The following is a 9232-nucleotide window of genomic DNA, read 5'->3' on the forward strand; positions in this document are numbered from 1 at the left end:
CAAAGCTTGTACTGCCACAGGGCCAAAAGGGGGTGAACTGATATACACCCACGACACACCATGTGCCAAACACCATGGCACCAGAACTATTTATGAGACTTTGGAACAAGTGGCGTACTGGCCCAGCATGCAGAAAGATGTGGCAAAGTATGTCAGAGAATGTCAGGTTTGCTGTCAAGTCCAAACTGTAAACCCAAACTACAGAGCTCCACTGCAACACAGAGGAGTCACGTTTCCACGGTCAGTCGACCAGAAAGACTGGACTGTAAAACCTCATCTGATGCTCATGGCCATCACAGACACCATACAGGAGTCAACTCAGGTGTTCCCCACAGAACTACTGATGGCACGGCAGGTGCCACTGCCGTTGCATCTGTACCAACCAGGAGACTTGAGTCTCATCACAGCCTGCTCCCCTCATCAGCATCACAACAAGCTCCGCCTACAACTGAGAAAGCAACTCGCAACACAGAGCCAAACCCTGCAAACCACCTGCAAATCCTGGAAAGGTATTGCGGTGGTTCTCCGCACTCACAGTTTCCTGCTGATCCAAACTGCGAACTCAAGGAAGCAACTGTTTACAGTCCTCCAGAATGACTTTGCCCAAAATCAGCTGGTTATAGCTCTGTTGACAGACCTGCTGCGAGAAATTAGCTTCTCTATGGACAGAGTGGCTATGAATAGGATTCCTCAGTATCCTACACAAACTGTGCTGGACTTTGCTACTGGCAGACCCAAAGACACGGTCAATGTCAGGTGGCGGCAACGTAACACCCATGCCAAGAAACACACCTCAGTTGCGGTAGCCTACCACAACAGCAACCCACGGCTGTGCCCGGCTCCCCACTTTCGCAGGTGTAGTTTCACCAAAGACTTTCAGTACTTCTGCCCAAACCAGCTCTTCCTCAGAAACCACACTGAAGGAATGGGCCGGTTGCAGCCCATGACCAGCGACACACGCTGCCCGGCCAAGCCTCGCACCCCAGTTATCGGAACACAAGCCGAGACTGTGGGTGATCGACTGCTCATCCACACCCCCACTCATGCAGCCATCCTAATCTACAATCAGCACGACACCACCACTCGTGTCAGCCTGCCCAATCCAAGTAAGAGGATCCATTTACCCCTGAGTTCCATCCTTTATCACAGCCATCTGGCAGTGCACTGTCTCTCAAGCAAAGAGGACCAGTCAGAACTGGAAATCCCATCTTCCCCCAGGGATCACAATCACACCTTAGATCCAGGAATGGAACTGAGGATTGACAAAGGGGGGTCCCAGCTAAGTGACAGTACTCCTATTGATGCAGCCCTCCAAGCACTCTCACGACTGCCTGTCCTGACCAGCTCACCTAGAGCCCGAGCTTGGACTGCTGCCAACACAATCCGTTGCCTCTCCATGGCAATCAAGTACGCACTCGCCCTGGCCTTCATCCTATCCCAAGGGATCAAAGGGATGCAAGAGTCCATGAACAAGGGCTTATCTGCCCTCCCTCAAGGACCAGTAGGAACCACCTGCTGCGTGACCATCCGGATCCATGTGCCATCGAACTTGGTTACCGTCCAACGAAGTCCGCACAGGAACTTCGTTGGCCGAAAGGGGGAATCTGTAGCGTATGCACACGTATCAGGATAATCAATAAACTTTGGAATGTTCAGAACGCTTTTAGCATGCTGGACTGGGTTGTAAAACCCCCCCAGAGACTGACCAGATCCACATTCCAACACCCCACACACACAGGGACACACAAAAACACACACACAGACAGACACAGAAACACACAATCATACATTTTGAACTGTATTTGTAAACTACCACTATGCTGAAATATATATTTCATATATTTCTAGGGCCTATGCATGTTTCCTAGTGTTTAAATGAGTGTATTTGTGCTAGTGTGCATTTTAACGATATAATTTTGTCTGTAAACCATAACTTCTCTCCTATGCCTTTCTGACCTATCGAGTTTGGTCTCTCCGTAAAGCTCCGGACACGAGCTATTCACTGAGATATGTCACACCGCTGATAAATGCATTTTTCTATGTGTTTAATGATACTGTGAAGAACGCACTCCATTTGGAGATCTGATCTGAGAGTCATAAATCATGCAGATTAAGTCGTGAGGCCAAACAAAGGAAAAGCTTTCCCGCCAACTTTGCACCCATGTTATTGGCTACCCCACCTCAAGGAGGTGTGTCGGCTTATCTGTCATAAAAGCAAAGACGCACAATTTCTTGTGTGTTCTCTCCCGATTGTCTCACGAGCATCTCGTGCACGTTTTTCCCGGACCCCTCCGGTGACCACGCGCTGCCACCGCGCTCAGCTTCGGGATCGCCATCTTCCAGCGAAACTCACTCTCGTCCTCAGTTCAAACCTTCCCGCTGAACGGAGGAAGCCAACGAACTGCACCAGCGCTAACCTGAAATTCGACACACGCAACCAATGCAAGTATACTGCCGTTTCTCAATCTTAGATGATGAAACTGATTTCCGTGCTGGCTTAGGACTGGTTGTGAGTTTGCTACTTGCCTTCTCTCTCTTTCCTTCTCTACTTCTATTCTTGTACATAGGTGTGTATTTTCTTGTATATATATTTAGATGTATAACCTCTGTATTCGTAGTTTGCATATATTAAAACGTTATTCATGCTCGATTGTTCTGTTTGTTCTTTCAGCGGAAAACCCAGGTCACTTTAACGTTTTTTTCGATCGCTTTATGCTTTAGTTATTTTCATGGCCAGAGAATAACTCCGTTTATAATATTCTGTGAGGGACTTAGTTTGCTGGACAAACGAGCAGTTTCTCTAAATAATTATTAAACCAGAACTAATCATATATGTAATTGATTATAATTCGTTGTAATTGATTCACAATATATGTTTAATTCCCCATTGGGTCGATATATGAATCATAATTTATTCATAACCTTATGAATTATTATATTCATATTTCATCCATAAATTGATTAATAACCGCTACATTTCGTTACAACATACAGGTAAACAGATATAAGTTGCATTGACTTTGTACTTTAAAGTGGATTGAAACCTCTTTTTAGTTGTGATAGTGTCGCCACATTACATTCACACTGGTGTTAGAAACCCAGTCAAATTGAATAAAATAATTATAGTCATAATAAAAGTACAAACCCGATTCCAAAAAAGTTGGGACACTGTACAAATTGTGAATAAAAAAAAGGAATGCAATAATTTACATAAACTTATAATCTCATAAACTTATATTTTATTCACAATAGAATATAGATAACTGTAACGTGGTTAGTAGATGTGGGAAGAAGGAGGCGGGAACCGGCGAACATTCAACAAAACTTTAATCTCAAAATAATCAAAGAACAAAACGAAAGTAATGCCGGCAGTCCCTCGTGGATGTCTGCCGGCCACACAAACATAATAAAACAAAATAAAGTCCAGGCCTGGTCCTCTCTCGTCCTTCACTGTAGTCGCTCCTCCTTTTATGCTCCCGGAGCACCTCCGTGAGGGACTCAAGGCAGGTGCGCCTCCCAGGTGAAGCTCATTAACTCTCGCGCCGTTCCCTCACGGCTCTCGCCTGCCCTGGTCGCCACATAAACATATCAAATGGTGAAAGTGAGACATTTTGAAATGTCATGCCAAATATTGGCTCATTTTGGATTTCATAAGAGCTACACATTCCAAAAAAGTTGGGACAGGTAGCAATAAGAGGCCAGAAAAGTTAAATGTAAATATAAGCATCAGCTGGAGGACCAATTTGCAACTTATTAGGTCAATTGGCAACATGATTGGGTATAAAAAGAGCCTCTCAGAGTGGCAGTGTCTCTCAGAAATCAAGATGGGCAGAGGATCACCAATCCCCCCAATGCTGCGGCGAAAAATAGTCAAGCAATATCAGAGATCACCAATCCCCCCAATGCTGCGGCGAAAAATAGTCAAGCAATATCAGAAAGCAGTTTCTCAGAAAAATTGCAAAGAGTTTGAAGTTATCATAATCTACAGTGCATAATATCATCCAAAGATTCAGAGAATCTGGAACAATCTCTGTGCGTAAGGGTCAAGGCCGGAAAACCATACTGGATGCCCGTGATCTTCGGGCCCTTAGACGGCGCTGCATCACATACAGGAATGCTACTGTAATGGAAATCACAACATGGGCTCAGGAATACTTCCAGAAAACATTGTCGGTGAACACAATCCACCGTGCCATTCGCCGTTGCCGGCTAAAACTCTATAGGTCAAAAAAGAAGCTATATCTAAACATGATCCAGAAGCGCAGACGTTTTCTCTGGGCCAAGGCTCATTTAAAATGGACTGTGGCGAAGTGAAAAACTGTTCTGTGGTCAGACGAATCAAAATTTGAAGTTTGTTAAACTGGGGCGCCATGTCATCCGGACTAAAGAGGACAAGGACAACCCAAGTTGTTATCAGCGCTCAGTTCAAAAGCCTGCATCTCTGATAGTATGGGTTTGCACAAGTGCGTGTGGCATGGGCAGCTTACACATCTGGAAAGGCACCATCAATGCTGAAAGGTATATCCAAGTTCTATAACAACATATGCTCCCATTCAGACATCGTCTCTTTCAGGGAAGACCTTGCATTTTCCAACATGACAATGCCAGACCACATACTGCATCAATTACAACATCATGGCTGCGTAGAAGGAGGATACGGGTACTGAAATGGTCAGCCTGCAGTCCAGATCTTTCACCCATTGAAAACATTTGGCGCATCATAAAGAGGAAGATGCAACAAAGAAGACCTAATACAGTTGAGCAACTAGTAGCCTGTATTAGACAAGAATGGGACAACATTCCTATTCCTAAAATTGAGCAACTTGTCTCCTCAGTCCCCAGACATTTGCAGACTGTTATAAAAAGAAGAGGGGATGCCACACAGTGGTAAACATGGCCTTGTCCCAACTTTTTTGAGATGTGTTGATGCCATGAAATTTAATATCAACTTATTTTTCCCTTAAAATGATACATTTTCTCAGTTTAAACATTTGATATGTCATCTATGTTGTATTCTGAATTAAAATATTGAAATTTGTGGTTTACATTTTTAACAAGTAATTTACTTTTTCTAACAAGTAATATAGAGCTTTTTTCAGAGCAAACTTTTTCAATTCATTTAAATTAATTTAAACCTTGTGTTAATTTTTAGGCAGGTGTCCGGAACTAACCAGTGTAGTTATATTATGAACTTTTTAGTGTAGTTTTTGAACTTTTCATTCTTTTGATTGAAAAGTGTGCTTGTGCTATATTTCCTTAGAATCAATCCCACTTGTTTTGACATTTTGTTAAACAAAGCAAATATATTACAATTTTAATTGTGGTTCAAGTTTTTAAAATACTTTTGGGACCAATGTACATTAACTAAAATAGTACAGCTGAATTTGGTATGTTTGTTTTATATGAAGATGATATTCAAAGACTTGTCTTTCTCTTATCATTTCCAAGATCTTACAAGTTTATGACTTCATTGTCATATCAGTTACCTGTCCGCTTTGGTTGCAGTCTAGTATAATAGAAGTCAGGATCTAAGTGCAGCAATACTTTTAATAAAATAAAACTCAAAATAGCAATTTACTCAGGAAACTGGAACATGCAAAATTCTAACAGAACAACAAAACAATATCTAACAGGCAGACAAGAGGGTGGGCACTCTGGACGCTGATGGGGACGTGGCTTAGCAGGAAGCCTTCAGGGCAGTGCTGGCAGTTAAGGTGGCCAGGGCGGCTCAGGTAACTCAGGGGCCAGGGTGGCACAGGCTGTTCAGGGGACCAGAGTGGTGTTGGCAACTCAGAGGGCCAGGGTGGCACAGGTAACTCAGGGGGCCAGGGGGGCACTGGCAGTTCAGGGGGCCGTGGCGGATCAGCCTCCATAGCCCTGACCCTTGGCCCGTCCACTCTGGCCAGGGACATATGGCATCCCCCCAAAATTTTCTTGAGAGGAGCTAGGAGTTTATGGACTGGAGCAGGCTCTCAGGCTGGGATGGACCCTGGAGTGAATTCGACAATGGTGCAGACTCAGGGGCTGGATCCAACACTCAAGTGGACTCAGGGGCTGGAGCCAACACTGGAGTGGACTGGGGCTGGAGCCATTTTTGGGCTCCAAGACATCCCCTCATACTCCACCAATACAGGCATGGCGGGGACGAGATGGGACGAGACTGGAATGGCAGCCATGATGGGACGAGACTCAGAAAACAGACTCGGGAAGTTCTCTCTCAGGAACAGACTCAGAAAATTTTCTCTCAGGAACGGACTCAGGAAATTCTTTCTCAGGAACAAACTCAGGAAATTCTCTCTCAGGAACAGACTCTGGAAATTCTCTCAGGAACAAACTCATAGATTTCACACACTACTGGTCCTGGTCCCTCGATCAGGATCTTGATGAGGTAGTGAATCAGGTTACGGCCAGCCAAATCCATATACACTTCTGCTAGATCCATGATTATTATGGTCTGTCTTTCTGTCAGTGTTGGTTGCAGGCAAGGATAATAGAAGTCAGGATCGAAGTGCAGCAATACTTTTAATGAAACAAAACTCAATATAGCAGTATACTCAGCAAACTGGAACAGGCACAATTCTAACAGAACAACACAACAATACCCAACAAAGACAGACAAAGAACCGAGGAAAACACAGGGCTAAATAAACTGGGCAAATCATAGATCCGGTTATCAAACTGAAAACAAACTACACATGAACAGAACTCAAATCGTGACATTACCATATTTGGCTAGATGTTCATTGGATGATTATACAGCAAACAGTGCTTATCTTACAATATAATGTTTAAGCATTCAGTTTTTTTGCTCCTGTGCTACTTGATTAGATATTATTTAATCATCTTATTTTCTGTACCTTCTTTTAAAATATATCATGTAACACAGTTTTAGATCATTTTGAAAAGTCACATTGATATGCTGCAGTGTTGTTTATCACTTTTAGTCAACATGCAGTTAAGCATTAACAAAGCATTTAACAGGAGATACAATCAAAGTGGATAAAAAATAAAACATATAGAATCAAATAGGGGAAAAAATTCATGAACAAAGTTTGACAAAACATCTGTTCACAGGTCAAAAGATGCATGTACGGTGTTAGGAAATGCAACTTTCTCCAAACCTTGTATGCCATCAACAGAGAGGTACAGTACACTTGAACTTGAGTCTCTGAAAGCCCACAGTAACTTTAATGCATAGTTAATAAATAGATGTTCAGTTCTACCCTTTTTGCTTTTATTTAAAAAAATAGATATTTTTGATATTTAAGTGGAATAACAACAACAACATTTTTGTATTTTCCTCCCCAATGCATATCAGTGACCCAAAATCCTACTATGTGAGTATATTATTTACACAGTGTTACACTTTGGAAAACATACTTAGATCATATGACAAATGCTTACTGAAATATGTTATTGATCAATGTCTGGCTCTCTGTTTTCTCTTGAAATATTCAATTTAGAGTAATGATTATGAAGCTGAGTATGCCGAAATGGATGAACTCAACATGTATGAAAATATCTGATGAAAATGCTATATATCAAACAACTAAAATGCGCTAAATATGTTTTTTTGTGTTAAAAAGACTGACAATGTCAGACTTCATCAATAATTATAGAATTTCCCATGCATATTACGTAGCATCAAGATATTATAACTTCAAACAAGAATTCTTTAATTAAATTTCCTTTATATTATATGCATCATTCTTTGGAATTTCAGATCTATTGGGCAGGTTAATTAAGAAAACAACTGCTCTGTGTCACATGCTGTTTTTTTTTCCTTTTCAGTTTCATGTTAAATGACTTTTAGTTTGTCTTTATTATGTCCTGTGTTTCCTTTGTAGTAAAGGTTACTCAGTATGATTTCATTGGTTGTCATGGTGATTCTTTGGTTCATTGAATTTCTCACACCTGTTTCTTATTCAGTTCATTATTGCCCTTAGTTATTTCAGTTTTTTGTCTAGTGTTGAATGTGTATTAGCATGCTGTTTCCTTTATTTCACATTATCGGATAACATGCTTTTGTTTTATTTACTTATCAAATATTTAAGCTGTATTAGATTCGTTTTGTGTATTGCTCTTAGAAATCAAAATTGGATTTTTCCTGTATTGTTTTACTGTTTTATTTGTAGCCTATATATTGTGAATTATTTCCCCCGTGACTTTTATTTTGAAATCGCGATCTGATAGTTCTAGAACGTTCAGAAATGAGAGAGAGACGAAGATGATGCAGCACAGCTTATAAATGCGATCTTTTAACAGTTTATACTTGGAAAACATTTGACTGTAAGTAATTTACACATTTAATCAAGTTATTATGGATGTTTGATTGTAGCAAGCGATTTAAATACCTGTAATGTTTATTTACATATTTTATTTTCTGTATGCAGTTTTATAGTAAAGAATAATAACCAAGAAAAGAACGCCTTGGGACTTTATTATATGTTCACTATCTGTCTAATGGAGCACAGTCACGTGCTATAAGGGCAGAATATTTTGCCTCGCCTCATCTTCTTCATCTGCCTGTATCTTTTGTCCATAATTGGAATATTACCTAAAACATTTGCGATAAAACACCGTTTTTCATCCTAAAGAGAACCTTATCATCGCTTCCTGACAAACTGGCTGACAAACTGTTGGTCTTTTTTCATACATAATATTTTAATTGTGAACACAGACAAAATGAAATAAATGTATTTGTATCCACATCAATTGAGTGTTTTTTTTTTTTCTTCTTCTTTTTCTTCTTGATTTAAGAATTTTTAGAAATTTGTACTTGAAATAAGACAAAAATACTCAGTAAGAAAAACATTTTTGCAGCGTGAATGAATGAATGAATATTTTAACTGTTGCTTTAAAAAGGGGAGGACACCAAAAGAAACTCTGGGTTTACCGAAGAAAACCTGCTCCAGACAAAGTTAGATTCACAGAGTAAATGCTGGTAAGTGACTCTGAGTACAAGTTATCTCCCTTCAGAAGCGGCTTGAATTTTCGGATTTGACATAGGCTACCTCCCATTCTGAAACCGACAACCCAAAGTTTCTCTCATTTCCGGGTTAACATACTCAGAGTTTTCACTTAACCTCCTTTCTGAAATGGGCCCCAGGTCATTGTGTATAGGTGTGGTTAGACCTTCAAGTGTTGTGGCAAATTCGATGTCTCTGTGTCTCTTCAGTTCTCAAAGAAAAAACTCACAAAGTTCCAGGTCCCAGGAGTTTAACTTTATTGA

The sequence above is a fragment of the Chanodichthys erythropterus genome, chromosome 17 (genome assembly GCF_024489055.1).
Source record: "Chanodichthys erythropterus isolate Z2021 chromosome 17, ASM2448905v1, whole genome shotgun sequence".
Classification (NCBI taxonomy): Eukaryota; Metazoa; Chordata; class Actinopteri; order Cypriniformes; family Xenocyprididae; genus Chanodichthys; species Chanodichthys erythropterus.